At 47.4% G+C, this 19,809-nt stretch overlaps 1 protein-coding gene and 1 pseudogene across 1 annotated transcript in view; one reads left to right on the forward strand and one right to left on the reverse strand.

Annotated features, from left to right (window-relative positions):
- The window catches only part of LOC101998138, a 9,863-nt pseudogene extending 489 nt beyond the window's left edge, over nt 1–9,374 (forward strand).
- Nucleotides 1–19,809, reverse strand: part of Ablim1 (actin binding LIM protein 1) — a 289,746-nt gene that overhangs the window by 180,054 nt on the left and 89,883 nt on the right. The gene's annotated exons all lie outside the window — the stretch shown is intronic.

Below are 19,809 nucleotides of genomic sequence, written 5' to 3' on the forward strand. Positions count from 1 at the left end.
GCACATTGTGTGTGCCCGTATAGAAGGGGACATGACATCTGCACAGCACATTGTGTGTGCCCATATAGAAGGGGACATGACATCTGCACAGCACACTGTGTGTGCCCGTATAGGAGGGGACATGACATCTGCACGGCACATTGTGCGTGCCCATATAGAAGGGGACAGGACATCTGCACGGCACATTGTGCGTGCCCATATAGAAGGGGACAGGACAGTCTGCACAGCATTTGCACACCAACTGCCAAAATATGGTCTGAGAGTTGGCCTGACAAATTACGCTGCAGCCCACTGTGCTGGCCTGCTGCTGACCCGCAGGCTTCCCCAGAGGTCTGGTGTGAACAAGATCTATGAAGGCCAGGTGGAGGTGGCTGGAGATGAATACAGTGTAAAAAGCATTGGTGGTCAGCCTGGTGCCTGCACTTGCTCTTTGGATGCAGGTCTTGCCTGAACTATATACAACCGGCAATAAAGTTTTCGGGGCCCTGAAGGGAGCTGTGGATGGAGGCTTATCTATTCCTCATAGTACCAAATAATTCCTCGGTTATGATTCTGAAAGTGCAGAACATCCTGTAAGCACAGCGTGGGTCAGAATGTCACAGACTACGTGTGTTCCCTAGTGGAGGAAGATGGAGATGCTCACATGAAACAGTTCTCTCAGTACATAAAGAACAACATAACTCCAGACGTGTCAGAGGAGACGCCTATGAAAGCTCGTGCGGCTGCCCAAGAGGATCCAGCCCATGAGAAGACGAAGAGGTGGAACTGTCCCAAAATGTCCCTTGCCCAGAAGGAAGACTGGGCTACTCAAAAGAAGGCAAGCTTCCTCAGAGGTCAGAAATGGGCTGTAGAGCTAAAGCAATTTCCTATGAAGATTCTCTCTCATAAATATAATAAACTTATTAACCAAGCAGCTAAAACAAACAAACAAGGCAGGGCAAAGCAGGGGCAGGGAGCAGAATGAAGAGGTCTATGCCTGCCCTCCATTTTTCTATTGTTATTCAACTCATTGGGATAATTTCCTTTTGCTCATCTTTTGGGATAATTTTATCTATTTTCCAGCTCTAATGTCAGATCCCATTTTTCTTTTCAGGGCCTCTTCGGTATTCTTCCCTCTGGGAAGTAACTACATTGGTTACCTAGACAACTATTTCTCCTCTCATGTTTGGGGAGGGGGGGGAGAGAAGGAGAAAATATTTTTTTAAGGTCCCACTAAACAGAAATATTTTTCTTTATGTGTTCTTTTAGGGGAGGGCCACAATCCATTTGCAATGGAATTGTTTTGTTCATATTTTCCCATGATGAAAGTGAGGCTCAGGGATATTAACTACTTCTCTGGGCCACACAACGGAAAGGAACGGGACTGAATGACTTTGAAGTCGGCAGCGCAGCTGACCCACAGCCTAGCATCTGAAGCCTCTGGGCTGTGCTATGCCGCTTCTCCAGGCCTCAGCAGCTGGGCAGCAGGGATGTCTTTCTCCTCTGATTTCTGCAGGCATTTATTTGTTCATTGACCACAACTGACACATCCTTTTCCATGGCAGATACTATAATACACTAAAACTATAAACATAGCTTCCTCCGTCGCCTCAGGAGTAACTGAAAGAGAGAGGTTATACACAGGTCACTCGAACAGAGATGTACACAGGATGCTAGGACACTGGGGGACAGCACAAGGGGAAGGGTGTGAATTGGCTCTACAGAGGGGAAAGGGGCAACCTTACTGCTGGCTACTGGAGAACCAGGGAAGGTGACAGGGCATCTGGAACAGCAGGTGTGGGATGATCCTTCAGGCCTCTGTAAGGGTCTGCTACGGGTGTTTGGGGGCTAATGTCGGGGTGTGGGAGAAAGCTGGGCTCAACAGTCAGTGGCGTGAGATACAGTTCCAGTAACATGATTAAACTAACGAAACGAGAGCCTAGGCAGGAGGGGGAAGCGAACTATTTAAAATGTCAGCCAGGACCGAAATCTCTTATCTCCCTCTATCCACGTGTTTCCACGACTTAGAGAAAACTGGCTGTGACTGGCCTATAACCACGGTACTCAGTGGCTGAGGCAAGAAGATCCCAAGTCCAAAGCCAGCCTGAGCAACAGTATGAATTCAAGGCCAGGCCGGGAAATCTGCTGAGAGCCCAACTCATCTTAAAGGAACTGGGAAGAGGATCCCATGGTGGAGTGCTTGTGTGAGTCCCTAAATCCAGTCCCCACTATTGCAAAATAAAGACAAAGAAGGGAGGAGGAAAAGAGGGGATGAAGAGCCCTGGTGTCCCTGTCGCGGCCGTGCTGAGCAGAACGAAGGTTAGAACAGGACTGTTTTCTTGAAGGCATCACGTCATCTCAAGACGTGTCCCTAGAGATCAGTGTGTGCGGGAGCAGAGGCCACACATAGTGACCTCCCATTGAGCAGCAGGTGCCTGTCACTACCTTGTGTCTCAGAAGAGCCACCAGTCAGGAAAGTGGGGCTGAGGAGGAGGGACCTCAGTCCTGCCTGAGGAACAGTTGGTGACAGCTGGGGAGAGAGAATCATTTTCTCCGGAGTCCTGGCCGCTGTAGGTTGCCTTTGCCCCAGTGGATGGCCCCACGGCCGTGAGCACACAGGCAGCCTGAACTGGACACAGTGGAGTATTGAAAAGAGAGGGCTTGAAGATGCACAGGGGACCTGCTGTGGGGGGTGACTGGGAGGAGTTGGAGGGGGAAATAAGGGATGGACATGATCCTAACACATTGCATACATGTATGGAATTCTCAAAGAACAAATAAAAATATTTTAAAAAGCAGTATTGGCCTTGTGGACTTATTGTAAACACTAAACACGAAAAATGGAAAACCAGCAGTTAGAGAAACACTGAGCATAACCTCTCAGTAGGCTCCCAGCAAAGGACAGATGGTCCCTGAGAGCAGGGCTCCCCTCCACCCTCCGAGATGGAGCCAGCACACAGCAGAAGCTCCCTGTTTACCGTAAATTCTTTAGCCCTCAGTCCCAACTTCTTACTCATACATACTCCTTTCCTGTTCTTAAATAAGGAAATGCCTTTCCCAGCGGCTTCCGAGGGTTGTTTTGAGCACAAAGGAGGCTGGACAGATCCTTGTGGGGATGTCCCGAGAAGCACGGAGCCTGAACAACTCGAGCAGGGCCTGACTGTCAAACAACAACAGGAAGCTGCCGCATTGCATCTAGGGGCCGTTTCTGGCAGCTTCAGGAGAGTTTACCAAATGTCCCCTTGTCCCCTGCCAGGAGCTGCTCATGAGTACTGTGGGCTTTGCCAGCTCAGGAACACACAGGAGAGTCTGACGGTGCACTTCCTTGGAACACCTGTCCCTAACAGGATGATCCAAGCTCGCAGTGGCTTCCTGGGATCCCCACGTCCTACGATTCAATCACAGCACCAGGTCCCAACAATACGAAAGCCAGGCTTCGCAACAGCAGAAGACAGGGACAAAATAATAATTTTTGTTTTGACTTCTCTAGGTTTTTATTTTGTTTTGTTTTCAGATTGAGTGTTCACACACAGCTCGGGCTAACCTTGAGATCACCAGGCAGCCAGAGTTGGACTCAACTCAAAATTACCCTGCCTCTATCTCCTACACACTGGGATTACAGGATTGTTCCACTAGTCCTGATTCAAAATAATTTCCAAAATCAGCTATTATTGCTATTGTAGCCAGAATTTATTGGATGCTCATACATGCCCGAATACCAAACACTTTGACATGCATGTTCTCAGTTAATACTCATAGTGAACACTGTCCTCAGACCTGGGCTAGGAGAGCCCTGCCCTAGCGCTGGGCCTTCCCCGTGTATCTTCTTCTGGTTCCAGGGCCCACAGGGGCCAGGAGTGCCTCTGGGTGGAGCATCCCAGCCTCCCCTCAGTATACTTTCTGACCTTGGAGGTCATGCAGCCATACAGACCTTCCTGGGCTCTGCATGGCTGACCAGATACCCCAAGGAACAGAGTTCAGGAGTCCTGCCCGTGAGGTTTTGGAGCAGGACCTGGGGATAGCTCTACTCCGGAAGAGAACCTTGGTAAACAACCACACCACAGGCTACTGTGCTTCATCTTCCTTATGGGCTATTGACATGCCTTTTGGGGTGACTCAACTTGTATGTATAGACAGGGACCCACCAAGATATTTTTCCAGAGAACTATACACAAGCCAATCACAGCAGACTACACTCTGCAAACCGTGCTCCCAGGGAAACACTGACTCACAGCAGACTACACTCTGCAAACCGTACTCCCAGGGAAACACTGACTTACATGAACTTCCTGAAGAAACACATTTGCTGAGACGAAGAGCTGACAGTGAAGTTCTGGAAAGTCCCAGCTCACAGCCACAGCACCCCAACACTCCACCACCTCCCAGATTTCTTCACCCCTCTCCACTAGGTTATAGGTGCCTCAGGGGCATGCCCTTCCTTAACCCAGGGCTCCTCCGTGCGGTGGCATCATTTGTCCTCGGAGGACAACACCATCGTCCAGCACAGCTTACTCAGTTGCCATTTACCCGGCTTCCCTGGATCTTACACGACAGATTTCACCTCCTTAGGAGCAGCGTCAGCTCAAACATCTTTCAGAAGAAGCACCAAGGCACTCGCTACAGAATATGAACTCCAGCAGAAATCCTGTTCTGTTTTCAGCCTTGCCTATAGAATAAAACTTTGAGGGGTCTACCAGATGAGGAGCCACTAACTGAGGGCAGTACCTGCCTCAAGAGACAAGGCCGGTGGGTTTTGAGCAGTCTTTCTAGGGTGGCTTGTGAAGGAATTGGTGGTAGGTGCCCTGGTTTCTCCAACTTTCCTCCTTGTTCCCTGAAAAGAGATGTGTCCAGAGGAGTGACGTCAAGCTATTTGGAGAGCTAGAGACTGTGACCGTCGGCTGCAGTGAGAATCCGTATCTTGTGCTGCTTAATGCTGCTCCTCTAGACAGGCCCACCTCCGTCCCGTCAAAGCTCAGAGTGGCCACAACGAGATGGTACTTCATTCTAACTAAAATGGCTGGTTCTTAAATATCAGATAATGGGGTTTTGGGAAATAGCTGAGTTTGCAAAGGGCTTGCAATGAGAGTATGGGGGCCTGAGTCAATCCCCAACAGTAGACACAGAAAACAACAACCCAACCAGCCAACAAAACAAAACAACAGCCATGGCAGCATAGGTTTGCAGCCTCAGAGTTGGAGAGGTAGAAACAGGCAGGTTTCTTGATGTTTGCTCCCCAGTCAGCCAAGCCTAGTCAGTGAGCTCTGGGTCTCTGTGAGAGATCTTGTCTCAAAAAACAAACTGGACAGCTCCTAAAGACACCATAGACTGACCTCTGACCTCCATATGCACACACACACACACACACACACACACACACAGCCAGATAATGGTGTAGAACAGCTGAATCCTTCCTGTGCTGCAGATGAGGGTGTGGGATGGAGCAGCCTCTTTGCAAAGTTAGGAGTTCTCCAGAATTAGCTTAGAGTTAAGCCCCACCCCTAGGCCATGCATGCAGAAAGACAGAAAACATGACCCCTACAAACTGTGCAAGAAACTCGCTAAAAAGGCTCAGAGAACCTGAACACTCATCAGCTAGTGAAGGGGCAATGGGATATTTTTTCAGACACAATAATGGATAAAGAAATGACCGTTGTTACAGCTCGAATGGATATTGTGCTAAGTGAAGGAAGCCAGACACAGAAGATCACTGTACATTCTATGCATCCACGCCCAGAATGGAAACCTACAGAGACAGAAAGTAGATTGTTGATCCTTTAAGGCCAGGGGTACGGATAGAAAAGTTTGGACGGAGAGACAATAATCGCTAAAGGATTGGGTTGTTTTGTTTTATTTTATTTTTACACAATGGAAATGCTAAAAACAAACCACTGCAGTGAAGGGTTGTACATCACGAAGTGAACTAAAACATAGTAAACCGCCTACTCTAAAGAGGTAAAATATACAGTATATGTAACAGCTCCATAAGGCCATAAAATTAATTACAATAAAGCAAAAGACGTTAGTATAAATGAATTACCTCACCTACACTGCCTTCAAGCCTGCCCTTCTCTCTGGCTGCCTGTGAGTTGGGAACCATATGTTTCCATGTATCTGTAGGGACAGTACCCAATGGCCTTCTGCACTTTGTCCTTACTTAGGTACTGATTTACACAGGGAGTGAGAGGCTGGGTAAGCACCAGGCCACTACAATGTCAAAACCTGAGACTGTGTCCAATCAGCAACCTAGGCTGGATGACACCATCCAGGTGGTGAAGTAGTTGGCATCCTAGCACCAGGACCCGAGTTCAGTCCTCAGAGTCCAAATAGAAACCCACGTGTGGTGGTGTGTGCACTTGTGACATCAGAGGTAGGGACAGAAACCCACCTGTGGTCGTGTGTGTGTACTTGTGACAGCAGAGATGGGGACAGAAACCCACGTGTGGTGGTGTGTGCACTTGTGACATCAGAGATGGGGACAGAAACCCACATGTGGTCTTGTGTGTGTGTACTTGTGACATCAGAGATGGGGACAGAAACCCACGTGTGGTCGTGTGTGTGTACTTGTGACACCAGAGATACCTGAAGCTGACCTCTACATGAATGTGAGTCCACACACACATACATCTACACACTCACATGCACACACACAATGTAGCAGTGCATACACATCTACACACTCACATGCACACACACAATGTAGCAGTGCACACACATGCACATCTACACACTCACATGCACACATACAATGTAGCAGTGCACACACACATACATCTACACACTCACATGCACATACACAATGTAGCAGTGCACACACACACATCTACACACTCACATGCACACATACAAAATTAGCATGCACACACATACATCTACACACTCACATGCACACATACAATGTAGCATGCACACACATACACATCTACACACTCACATGCACACACACAATGTAGCAGTGCACACACACACATCTACACACTCACGTGCACACACACAATGTAGCAGTGCACACACGCACATCTACACACTCACATGCACACATACAATGTAGCAGTGCACACACACGCACATCTACACACTCACATGCACACATACAATGTAGCATGCACACACATGGACTCACACCCACATCTACATACACATATGCACGCACACACACGCATCCACACACACACAGCCCACATCGCCGACTTCCTTCCCAGCCTGAGCTCTCTCCATGCCCCTCTCAGGCCAGAGAATGAGCAGTTACATTACAACGAGGTCCCCCGAGGAAGGGTCTTAAAGACTCTCCACCAGACAAGCCCTTCCCAGGCAGCAGCTTTGCTGGAGTTAATCAGCTACCTCGTGGAGTTCTTTTCCATTCATTCCTGGTCTTAGGAGAGAAGAGCATTGTCGGGTGAGGGGGGGCAGTGTGGTTCTTTGACACCATGTTTCTCATTACATATAATAATTGGATAATTATTCCAACCGTGTTTGAAACATATTTGTTATAAAGATCATAAAACCAGAGAATAAAATATGTGGCTGTCCTTCTGCACAGCCTCTGTTTCTCCCACTCCTGCCTCATTCATTATTCATGAAGGGCAGGGTTCCATTTGAAACCCAGAGGTCAGAAGAATGGACTAGGAGGGGGCACTTTATACTGATGTCAATCAGAAAACACAGACTGGCGTCCAAAGCCGATCCGGTTACTTACCAGACGGATCACAGCTGCTAAACCTGAGCTCGGGTGAGCCACAGTCCACGGAATACAGGTAGAGCAGGTGTGTGACTGTGCTGTACCTGTGATGAGCAGGGTAGGGTGTCTCGGGGACACTCGGGTCCTCAGGAATCAGCCTCTTTCTGTGTGAGCCCCGGAGGCTGCTTCTCTCAGATGAGGAGACTTTGCCTTTCTCAGAGTTGCACAATTTCCCCAGACACTTTAAACCAAGGAAGGAAGGCATCTTGGCATGAAATCAAGATTGGACTCGGGAGCCCAGAAAGCAGGGCTCCCCAATAGCTGCTGCAGCTCTCCGGGTACCCTGTTATCTTTTTCCTCGCTGCCCAGCAAAGAAGATTAAGAAGGACATATTTAAAAGATTACCCTCAGGAGCTTAGCCATATTTCCAGCCAGATGATTATTGTAAAAACAGCCATCCCAGGAGCACCTGGCTGCAGTCTGAGGCAAGAGTTTGCACTTGAAAATAAAATGAACGCTGCACCTAGAGCAATACCTGAAAGATTATCCGCAACTATTTCTAGAATCTCCAACATTATCTGGAGAGAGTGCTGAGATCAGGCCTAAAGAAGCCCAGAGATAAATTGTAACCCAGTCTACAAATGCATGCCCGGGACAAACTCAGAAAATCATTTCAGGATCGCCAGCATTCTGTGAAGCTCAGGGGGCTGGAGGGGGCTCAACAGAAGCTCCCCAGCTTAAATTAGTAACAGACCGAGCTCCAGGCCACAGTATGCAATCATTTCCTTTCCATGTTCTAGAGAATTCTTCCCGCTAGTGCCATGAACTCTGCTGCAAGCAGTGGCCAACGTGTTCAATAGCTCAGCGTCATTCCGTGGGCCCCCGGGGCTCACGCGAAGGCGGAGGACAGGGCAGCACTGCCATGGGGGTAGTAGCTTCCTTTTCTTCACAAAGACCTAGGAGGTCCTCCTGGACTTAAGGCTCTGATATGCAGAGGGCAGCCCTGGTGATGAGCTTTGTAACATCCACACTGTAGGGTTCACTACAATGTGTGACATTCTACAGCCACACAACAGTGGCAGGTCAACGTGGATATTCCAGGCTGCTTCTCCTGCTCTGGGGCTACTTGATCCTTCGGAATTGTTTTCTCATTAAAACCACTGTGCACTTTAAATACAACAGAGTACAATACAACTGTATTAAATACAACAGTAAGCCTAGGAGGGTCTGCAAAGACAAAATCCAGCTCTTCTCAGGAATTCCTGTGAATATCTATAGAACGTTCAAAAAGACGAATCGTGGCATCTGCTGAGACCTCTACAGAAGATTCCTGAGGGTGGAGCCCAGAAATTTCCATTTCTAAAAGTTCTCCAAACCAGGACTGGCAATGGATGCCCCAACTGACTCTACTCTTTCAGATGAGGAAGGTCAGTATCAGAGAGGCTGAGGGACTTCCTAAAGACAACCTACCAAGCCTGGGGGTGGGGAGGTCTGAGTCTGCACAGGCCCTGGGTGTCCAAGTGAGCAGGGAAGTGCCTACTTCTTTTACCAGCTCCTGATCCTTACTGCAGGATTTGACAGCAGGATTCAAGAACCAGAGACATCAGATTTGCTGTACTTATTCGGCCTGGTGGGAAGCACAGTTGAATTGGAAGAGAAAGACAGTCCCAGAGGCTTCCCAGCCTGCGGTGGGGCCAGGGGCAGTGGAGTCAAACTCTAAAAGTTCCATAACCAAAGTTATGGAATTGACCCCTCTATCAGTCTCTCCCCTACACACACACACACACACCCTCACAGACACACAGACACATACCCCCTGTAATGTCTTACTCTAAAGATAGCGTGCCAGACTATGGAAACAACCTATGTGTGTTGAAGTGCCCATCTTGGCCGAAATCAAGTGTGACTAACTACGGCTGTTCTACCTGCTGGGTTTCTAAATTCATCTAACGCCACTCAGTGAAACTAATTCCACGGCATTAACTCCACCTCCATGTTCTGCTGCTATTTATATCAGCGATAAATATTCAGGCCACCCTGAGGTTTTGACAGGCTTACTGATCGCTGTATTTAATTCAAGAAACAGTTGTTGGGATGGGAGCATCTCTCAGTGGTCTAATAATTGCCTGGCACAGGTAAGGCCCTGGGGTCCATACTCAGCACGACATAAGAAGTGATTGTCTTCTAAGATCATGTAAAAAGCAAACATTTGAGTTTTGGACTTACAGATTACAGGGGAGAAGTCTAATACATGTCAAAAAGCTAGAGCAGGGTGGGAAGAAAGCCCCAGAAGGTGGCTGATGACAACCGCAGGTGTCTATTGCTTTTAAAGATGGCACAAGGGGCTGGAGAGATGCTCAGTGCTTAAGAGAACTTCCTGCCTTCTCAGAGCACCTGGGTTCAGTTTCCAGCACCCATAAACAGAAAACTCACAACTGACTGTAACTCCAGCTCCAGGGGATCTAAAAGCCTTTCTGGCTTCTGTGTACACTCACACTCATGTGCACACCCACACTCATGTGCATATACAAATAGACACATACACATAGACACAGACGCCTCTGTGTGTGCCCACACTCACATGAACACCCACACTTGTGTGCACACCCATGTTCATATGCACACCCACACTCGTGTGCACATACACACAAACAGATACATACACATAAATAAAGACCTCCAACTACATATAAGCATAAAGAAACTGACCTCTTTCCCAGAGCAGAGTTCAGAACTGGTTGCTCGGGGCTTGAAGCTAGTGGCGACCAGGAACCTGTGAACTAAATTCTACTTTTAACTAAACCTCCTCACAGGATGCAGCATAGGCCCCCGGCAGAGACCACATCTTCAGTCTGCCTGAGAGAATGGCGTTGGGGAAGACCCCACGGAAGCATGGGCCAGCTCTTTGCCTCCTGTCACCACCCATGTCAAAGGACAGTGCCAGCAATGCTAAGAGCTCAGTGGGCTTTGTCAGCATTTATATATCTGCACAAGAAGATAGTGCTCAAAAAGTAAAATAATAAAGACAGTGCAGTGTTCGACATTACAAAACTAATGATGCCCAAGGTCTGGCTGCCCCAGTGACCAGCCAGGACTGTGTCCCTGTGGTCAGCATTTCCAGCTCACCTGCATGAGCTCCCCCAGGGCATACTGCAAATAGAAACCAGCAGCAGGAGAACGCATCAGGGCACCCCAAGCACCTTGCCTGTGTGCACTGGGGGAGCGCTGCGACTCTCTGAGGGATGGACTCCAACTCAGAGCCTGCGATTTCGGTCAGCCCAGTGCGCAGGGGGTAAATGTCACAGACACTGCTTTTGGTCGGCTACAGGACAAGCCACAACTCGGCACAAGTGACTTGTGCCATGCTTTTGTCATCTGCTAGGATCCACATGCTTCTTGCTAAGAGACACTATTTTATTTATTTATTTATTTATTTATTTATTTATTTATTTATTTATTTATTTATTTATTTACGGAAGAACAGAGAAAATCCCCGTCTCCCAATGAGACTCTTTTTGCATCCTGGAGTTCTAGATGACCTCCAGCCCCCTCGGTGATTATGGAGCTAACTGCTTTCCATAGCTTTTTTAAAGCAAAAATAAGCAAACCAAAGAGCCCAGGAAGCACCTGCAAATTGGCCACGAACCCCTACAGGAGCTCCCAGCACCAGGGTGATCTTCAGTGCTGAGCAGAGTGGACTGAGTAGGACACAGACAGACCTTTAAGTGAGAAGGCTAGAGAGAGGAGGGTGCCATTGGCATTCTCAGCAACACTGGAATTCAGGACGATCGGAGCATCCTCTCTAAGACATGCTTCCTGTCAGCAAGACACCTTGGTCTCTGCTCGCCTGTATTCTCAACCTCCCTGCAAACCAAGCCTAGCACATCGGGGTCTTACCTATCCCTCCAAAGCAGGCTGTGATTTTCTGGGCATACTGGCATAGGCTTCCCTCTGGGCAAGGTCCCTCTGCAAAGCCTGCTGCGTCCATCCCGGCAAGCATCTGCCTCTCTTCCCGTAATACCACTCACCCAAGACCGGCTCAAAACAGAACGAGCTGCCAAGCCCCCTCTTCTGCATCATCTCCATCAATAATTCAGATACTACATAAAATCTGCTGAGCATTCAAGACTGAGGTACTCGGAGGGCCGAAGCGTAATTAGTTAACGGACATCAAGTGTCTCAAATTACTCCCTGACAATAGTCTCCATAGGCAAGGTTTTCAAACAGCAGAGAGAACCAGGCTTGGGATGCCTTCAAGAAGTAGCCACAGGCAAGATGTGTTCAGAGAGGGAGCAGAGGCGTCCCTAGGGCTCCAGTGTCAGGCAAGTGTCTCCATGGATCTCTTCCAGAGTCGGAAGCAGCAGAACACAGGACACAAGTCATGCTTCATCAGACCTGCTGCAGATGCATGAGCTTCATGCTCCAATCCCTCACCCTCTGCTTCTTACATTTCTCTCATTTGCTAAAATTCCTCAGCTTGCTTCCCATTAAAACCTCCTGAAAATCCCCCTGACCTTAAAAATGCAGCCCGTTAGCTCTTCCTGTGAAGCTTCCAGAAGCAGTGTGGCCAGGACACATGTCCATTCTGTCTCCAGATGACAATTCTGCTCAGTGCTGACATGACCTGCCTCATCATAGGGCTACTTCTAGACCACTGGCATCTCCTGCCAGCTGCCAAGCAGCTGTCCCCCTCACCCCTTCCCTTCCCTTCCCGGGGGGCTCTACATATTCTGGGCGCTTCATAGGAAGAGTCTGACAATCTTGCATCAGGAGTGGGTATCAAAGGTGAATGCCTAATACTTGGCTCAAACTGTTTTACCAAAGATAAAACACCGCCACCATAGTCGGCTGCTTTTGTAGGAGAGGAAGACACACACGTTCTATGACACAGTGAGGCACAGACAGCTTCGAGCTCTTGGTCAGAGTTTGTTTAAGTGCCCCTGACCTGGAAGGCACTAAGTGACAAGCATATACCCAGAGGCCCCCACCAGCTGTGGCCACAGGAAGCTGTCCCAGTAATCAGGAAACAGCCTGTCCTTGCTGGCAGGCTGACTAGCCGAGTGCAGAACCCGCTGCTCCAGCATCAGCACTCTGCACGCATGTGGGCACGTGGGCTAGCGGAGGCTCTGACCCTGGGCAGGTGAACGCGCTGGTCGGCTTCTGCTTTCCCTCCTCCGTAGGTCTCCTGGGAGGAAGAATTCAGAGGGAAGCACTTCCAATGGCCCGGCTGGGAGTATTTATAATTCATCTCTCTCAACACCGAAAAGCCCTGACTCACTCTGGCAGGCCTCGAGTTCTCTGCTGATGATTAGGAAATGCCCAGGACCGCACGTAACCCCACGCACGTGTTCCCTCTGTCACCGCCAGGTCTCTTGTTTGCTGGTTTCTTCCCTGGAGATTTAGATTTAAACTTTGGATTTCCAGAGTTCCCTGTGGGTTATTGTCATAAGAACATATAAACTAAAATCTTGTCTGATACTGCAAACCCAGCCCACCACCCAGGGCTAGTGAGGTCCTGGGTCTAGGAGGAGAGCTACATCATCTTCACTAAGCCAGCGTGATCCCTAACTGCATTCTAAATATCTATCCTCATCTCCACAGACAAGCACAGTCATCACTCTCATCAGGGAGACTTCTCTTTGCAACAGTCAGAAACCGGCACAGGAAACCGCACCTGAAGTATGACCCTTATTGTGCAAATGTGCATCAATGGGCTGGAGTGTGTCTCAGCAGGTGAAGTGCTTGCCTTGTGAACAGGAATGGGTTACATCCTTATTGCTGATGTCTAATGCTCAGCATTTACGCCTCTGTAGCCCCAACACTGAGCAGGTGGAGACAGGGTCTGGCCAGCCAGCCTAGCAGAGTTGCTAAGATCTAGGTCCCATGAGAGACCCTGCCTCAAAAACATGAGGAATGACACCCAAGGGAGACTGCTGGTCTCCACACACTTGGGTACAAATGTGCACCAGCAACCCTCCTCAGAAGCACATTAACTAAAATAAAAATAGAAACATGAATTCAGGGCGCACAGTACGGCAAGCCAGATGTTGATGGGCCAGATGTTAGCAGTTTAAGGATGAAAAGCCAGAGGCCCTCAGGGAACATGTTGACTAAAAGGAGATTAAGGCACACAAATGCCTAAGGACAGAACAACCCAGAAAACACGACCTCAACCTGCAGCTGCAGCGTCCACGGGTTGCGAGGTCGTGTGAAAATGTATTTTAGGGGGGCTGGAGAGATGGCTCAGTGGTTAAGAGCATTGCCTGCTCTTCCAAAGGTCCTGAGTTCAATTTCCAGCAACCACATGGTGGCTCACAACCATCTGTAATGAGGTCTGGTGCCCTCTTCTGGCCTGCAGACACACACAGACAGAATATTGTGTACATAATAAATAAATAAACATTTAAAAAAAAAGGAAAATGTATCTTAGGGTCCCTTTAGCTTTGTTTCTTTATTTGTTTAGAGTTTGTTTTCATATAGCTGAGACTGGCCTTAAACCCACCATCCTCCTGCTTCCACTTCCCAATGAGTCACCACATCCAACTGGCTGAAGGAAATATTTCTGAACACAGAAATGGCTGTGTTTGCCATTGGCAAGAACGATCTCACATATTTCTATATCAACCTCTACAACTATACACACAAAGGGAGAGGGCACATCACATGCGTTCTGCTGTGATGCTCCTGGGTTTTCTGACAGTGCCGAGGAAAACGTGAGTGAGCCTGGCGCTGCTGAGACTGGGGGATTGGAATGTCCCGACTGCTCTTTGGAGACAGATTTACTGAGAACAAACAGGGCTGGCAAGGGCAGAGCAGAGCGGTCCAAAGAGAAGGTTCTCTAGAAGGAAGCTCAGTTCAGACCGCAGGAAATGCAGGGAGGGCGGACAGGTGACTTGGCGTCCCGGTTGGAGACTCCCTGCCCACATTTGCACAGCCTCCCCTGGAGAAGAACGTGATGCCTAACCCCGAAAAGCATGTCCACAGCCTGCTTTCTTTCTTTTTTTTTTTTTTTTTTTTTTTTTTTTTTTTTTTTTTTTTTTTTTTTTTTTTGTTTTTTTGTTTTGTTTTGTTTTTCGAGACAAGGGTTTCTCTGTGGCTTTGGAGCCTATCCTGGAACTAGCTCTGTAGACCAGGCTGGTCTCGAACTCACAGAGATCCGCCTGCCTCTGCCTCCCGAGTGCTGGGATTAAAGGCGTGCGCCACCATCGCCCAGCTTACAGCCTGCTTTCTTGAGTGGACTGAATTCCCAGGAAATGGCGGCCGCACGTCCACAACTACATTTTGTGTGGATCCATTATTCACAGACTCACTCAGCACTGGTTTTTGTCCAAGTGCTTTAAAACCACAGTTTGTTCATCACAACAGTGACTCTGTGAAATGGGAGACCCTGCTCTGTCCAAAGTCCCCACATGCTCGACTGAAAAGCAGAGCACCCCCACCTCAGGATAGCACTTCCCTCTAAACCCCACCCCAACTCAGAATTCCCAACTCGAAAACAACCTGAACTCCCAAAGGCAAATCCAAGGCTTTAATACAAATAAAAGATGCCCTCTGCTATTTTGCAAGTCCACAGCTGTAGATGGTTTTGGAACACACTGTTTTATATGTGACTATAGATAGATGGACAAAGCTTTGTCTAACAATAGAGCAGTTTCCGGAGTCTGGAACTGATCGAATAGCCGTTCCACTGCATCCTTTATCTGCGAGGGACAGTTTATTGGAGAGAAAATTGGCAGTCTCTCTCATATGGAAGTGCTCTAGGGCAGGATCACTGTGCAGGACTCTGTTGTTTGTCAAAACAGAATGTGGAACAGCCTCAAGATCATCTATTACAGAGTGCAAGGCAATGTGTCAACACAGACGTCGAACCGTGAACACTTACGCATGCTTTGGGGTGTGTTTAATAGGAATATGGCATAAGACTATTTCTCAAGAAACAATGCACACTTATGGACTTTAGTTTTTACTATGAGGAATGCTAAATTATGCATTTAGAGACCAAGAATTAATCTATCAAAATAAATCACACAAGCCGGGAGGTGGTGGAGCACGCCTTTAATCCCAGCACTCGGGAGGCAGAGGCAGGCGGATCTCTGTGAGTTCGAGGCCAGCCTGGTCTACAAGAGCTAGTTCCAGGACTGGAACCAAAAGATATGGAGAAACCCTGTCTCAAAAATCCAAAAATAAAATAAATCACACAGCAACTGACCATAACACCAATGGCCACACACGAGTACCGACATTTTCCTAGACAGAAATCAGCCAGTGATTGAAGCCATTATCCTATTGCCACCCTCGAAAGCGGAAGAGCTGGAGTTTCAGGCATGCTCACAGCCACTCCCAGTTATTTTTAGTTATGTGAGTTCTGGGGGTCCAAACTCAGGTTCTCAAACATGTACAGCCAGGACTTTTACACACCCAGCCATCTCCTCAGCCCCAATTTCGTTACTTCCCAAGTCTTGGCTGCCTCATCTCGAAGGTGGGTGAAATGACAGTATCTTTTCATGTGTGAACTAAAGCCCTTGACAGTTCCTGGTGGACATAAACACTCCACAAAGGTTAATTTAGACATTACAAAGGAAAATACCCAAAGGGGAGAGGACAGAAACTTAATTAGAAGCAGCAGATGGATCCTGAGATAATTGTAAGCGGTAAATAAGTATAAAGTGATTATACCCTCAATTTACAAAAGAAACGGTCTCTGCAGTTTGTGCAATCACAGCTATTTTATTCATATTGTAACGTGAAATAATCCAAGTTTCAAACATTTTCAACTAATGGATAAAAAACAAAACTGTCCACATGTCCACCTTCCAGCAATTGCCATGGTCTGAAGGCTACAGCCTGGGGCGGAAGTCATAGCTATTCCCACTTTGTGTTGTCAGCCCCCACACGCTAAACTTGAAGCAAACAGTTGTGGTTTATCTCGTGTAGTGGGTGAAGGGAAGTATTTTAAGACCACACATTTTAGGGTATACGATTTTTAGAAACCTTGGAAGGGTCCTCATGAAAGATCCATATGTTCATTTCCAAACTCAGATTTTAATCTCTTGAGGAGCGTGTCCTATATTGCCGAGTGACAGGATGCGTGAGCAGGAGCACTCTGGAAGCCAGTTCCACCATGTTCCCTGGTCACAGATACAGGAGTATGTTTTCCTTCTCCATCGCTGGGCATTTAGAGCTCTCCATATGCCTTTCTCTTTGACTGCCTGCAGGATACTATTGTGCATCTTACTCCAAAACCATTTCAGTGTAAACTGATTTTGTTATTTTTCATGAAATGATACGTTAGGTAAAAAGAATAGATCTTAAATATATGATTCAATGAGCTTTAACAAATTCATATAACAATGACCATATAACCTCCATCTTCTGCCTGAAGACAGAACACTTCCTACTCCCAGAAAGTCTTTGTCCACATATCAGAGGTAGCAACTGTCACGATTTCTATCTTTTTTGTACATTCCATGGATGCATCCAGTGTGTGCCCTAATGTCTATAGCTTTCTCTGCTCAGTATGGTTTGGATGTCTATCCTTACTTCTCCACAATGTTCACCCCAATATGTATCCCAATGAAAACTCATAGCTTCTATCTCGCTATACATAAGCAAGACACCTGACCCACAACAAACACTCAGCTTTCAGAAAAACAAACAAGTACCGGGGCAAGCTACAATGTAGGGTGTTTCCTGGTGGAAAGGGACGGAGTTTGGGGTAGTCTCTGCAGATACTGAACCCCAAAGGGAGCTGGAAATGGGGAAGGGTCAGCTATGGGAAGAGCACACAGCCTGAACTGCAAGAGGAAGAGGCAGCTTGATTGCTCAGGGCATGAATGAGACAATTGCCAACAGAGAAGCTGTAAAATGCAATACCACAACTGGGCCTCTCCTTTCTTGCATAGTCTCATGTGCTTAGCACACCAGGAATGGGTGGTGTAGCTAGAAGGTGACCCAGCCACACAAGGGACAGCACGAAATCCACAAATACCACCTTAAGTGAAAACACATCTTCACAATAAAGAGACATTGAAAAGAAAGACAGAGGAAATCTCACTGCCTGAGAGATCACCAGAAAAAGAGAACAAGGTTTTTGGAAAGAGATGACAGTGAGCTCCTGTTCAACGGAACGCTGGGTTCATGATATCACCCAACATCCAAGGGATGGAGACCACTGAGTGACCTCAGGAGAGAGGGGAAGGATAGAGGTCGTAGCCACAGGACCACGGAACAGAAACTACTGAACTACGAGCCCAGATGACACCGATGTGATCATCCTGGTTTTTAATCTTCTTATGGGATGCGGAGAAAGATTTATAAACGTCTACTTCCTGTGGATGGCCTTGGAAAAAAGATTAAAACTGCGTATATAAGTTACTAGAAGCGGCGTCTGCACCCGAATGCAGGAGCCTCTCAGCTCATCCTCTAACTAAATGGTCCTGCTGGGCCTGTCCTGGCACTGGCGTTACGATGTGTAAATTTTATTGACTACATTTTCAAGTCACACTGCATAACCGATTGCTTACCCTGTCAAGAAAGGGAGAGGCTGTTAAAAAAACAACAAAATAAAGGAGTGGGGATTTCAGCTCATCCTCGGCTCTCACAAAGATATATGAAGATTGGCAAGTTAAGCTCATCTAATTAAACAAATCTCTGTTGGACAAAGATTAGCTGAGAAGAGATTCAGAAATAATGGATTTAAAGGTTTTTACCCCTTTACGTCACAATTATAAAAGTGCACCCATCATTAAAAATGCATCCGGAGAAAGCCAAAGGTGGCTGGCGGAAAGGCAATTCGGCCAGCGCCTATTGAGTGCATCTGTAGCTGGCATTTTCTTTGGGCCACAAACCAGCTCCTAAAGAAAGACACGGAGACTTATTATTAATTATGAATGCTCAGCCTCAGCGTAGGCTTGTCCCATTGGCTCTTTTAAATTAATTTAACCTGTTTCTCTTCATCTACATTTGTTCTGTTTGTCCTGCTTTCCTGCTTCCTCTGTGTGTGTCCGTCTGTCCCCTGGTGTCTCCTTAGCATCCTTTTCTTTCTTCTTCAAGCCCAAATTCCTCCTCCTCCTTACTCTCCCTGCCTGCAAGTCCTGCCTATACCTACCTCCCCTGCTATTGGCTGTTCAGCTTTTTATTAGACTAGTCAGGTGTCTTAGGCAGGCAAGATAAAACAGCAATACATCTTTACATAATTAAACAAGTGCAACACATTCTTACATAGTTAAACAAATATTCCACAACATACATTGTTGTTAAGGCCCTGGAACTGAACAGAGTCTTGCTTTTCATTTCGGATGCAAACCCAGCCCCTTAAAGGCTTCCAACCCAAGAGTTCTTCAGGCCACGCAAACAAAAGCAGCCTGCACCAGGATGACGTCAGTGATGAGTCTGTTCAACAGGACAAATGGATCCCCATCCATGGTGTGTGTGTGCGTCTGTGTGTGTGTGCGCGTGCATGCATGTGTGTGTGCGTGTGTATGTGTGTGCGTGTGAGTGTGTGTGTGCTGAGGTTCTTTTCTCTTTTATTTATCTTTTTTGGAAGGAGGGAATGGCTTGAAATAATTGATCTGTAATTTTTCACCGGCATTCAGTGCAACAGAAAGAAGCCCCAACCTCAAAATAGAAATATGAAGCAGATGGTGACATTATAAATAGAAAGGGCTAGAAAAAAAGATTTTAAAATACAAATGGAGTGGGCTCTGGTGGCATATGCCTTTAATCTCAGCCCAAGGAGGCAGACACTGGTAGATCTCTGACTTTTAAGCCAGCCTGGTCTACAGAGTAAGTTCCAGGATAGCCAGGGCTACACAGAGAAATTGTCTCAAAACAAACACAAACAAAAACAACCCAAATGAGAGCCACAGGTGTTGGCATGCACCTTTAGTCACAGAACTTGGGAGACAGAGGCAGGTGTATCTCTTCAAGTTCAAGACCAGCCTGGTCTACATAAGTCTAGCTACATAATTGTCTCAATAACAAAAAGAATAAAAGTCATCACTGACTTAGGAGATCATTGTGTTAGGGCTTCAGAAAAAGTTAACATACTCAAAGGATCGGAGAAGACAGGGAACAGAAACAAGAGTGAGACCCACATTGGCTGAGGCCCACAGGTCCAGGGGAACATCATCTAAGGTTCATGAGTGAGACCCACA

The sequence above is a fragment of the Microtus ochrogaster genome, chromosome 8 (assembly GCF_000317375.1).
Source record: "Microtus ochrogaster isolate Prairie Vole_2 chromosome 8, MicOch1.0, whole genome shotgun sequence".
Taxonomy (NCBI): domain Eukaryota; kingdom Metazoa; phylum Chordata; class Mammalia; order Rodentia; family Cricetidae; genus Microtus; species Microtus ochrogaster.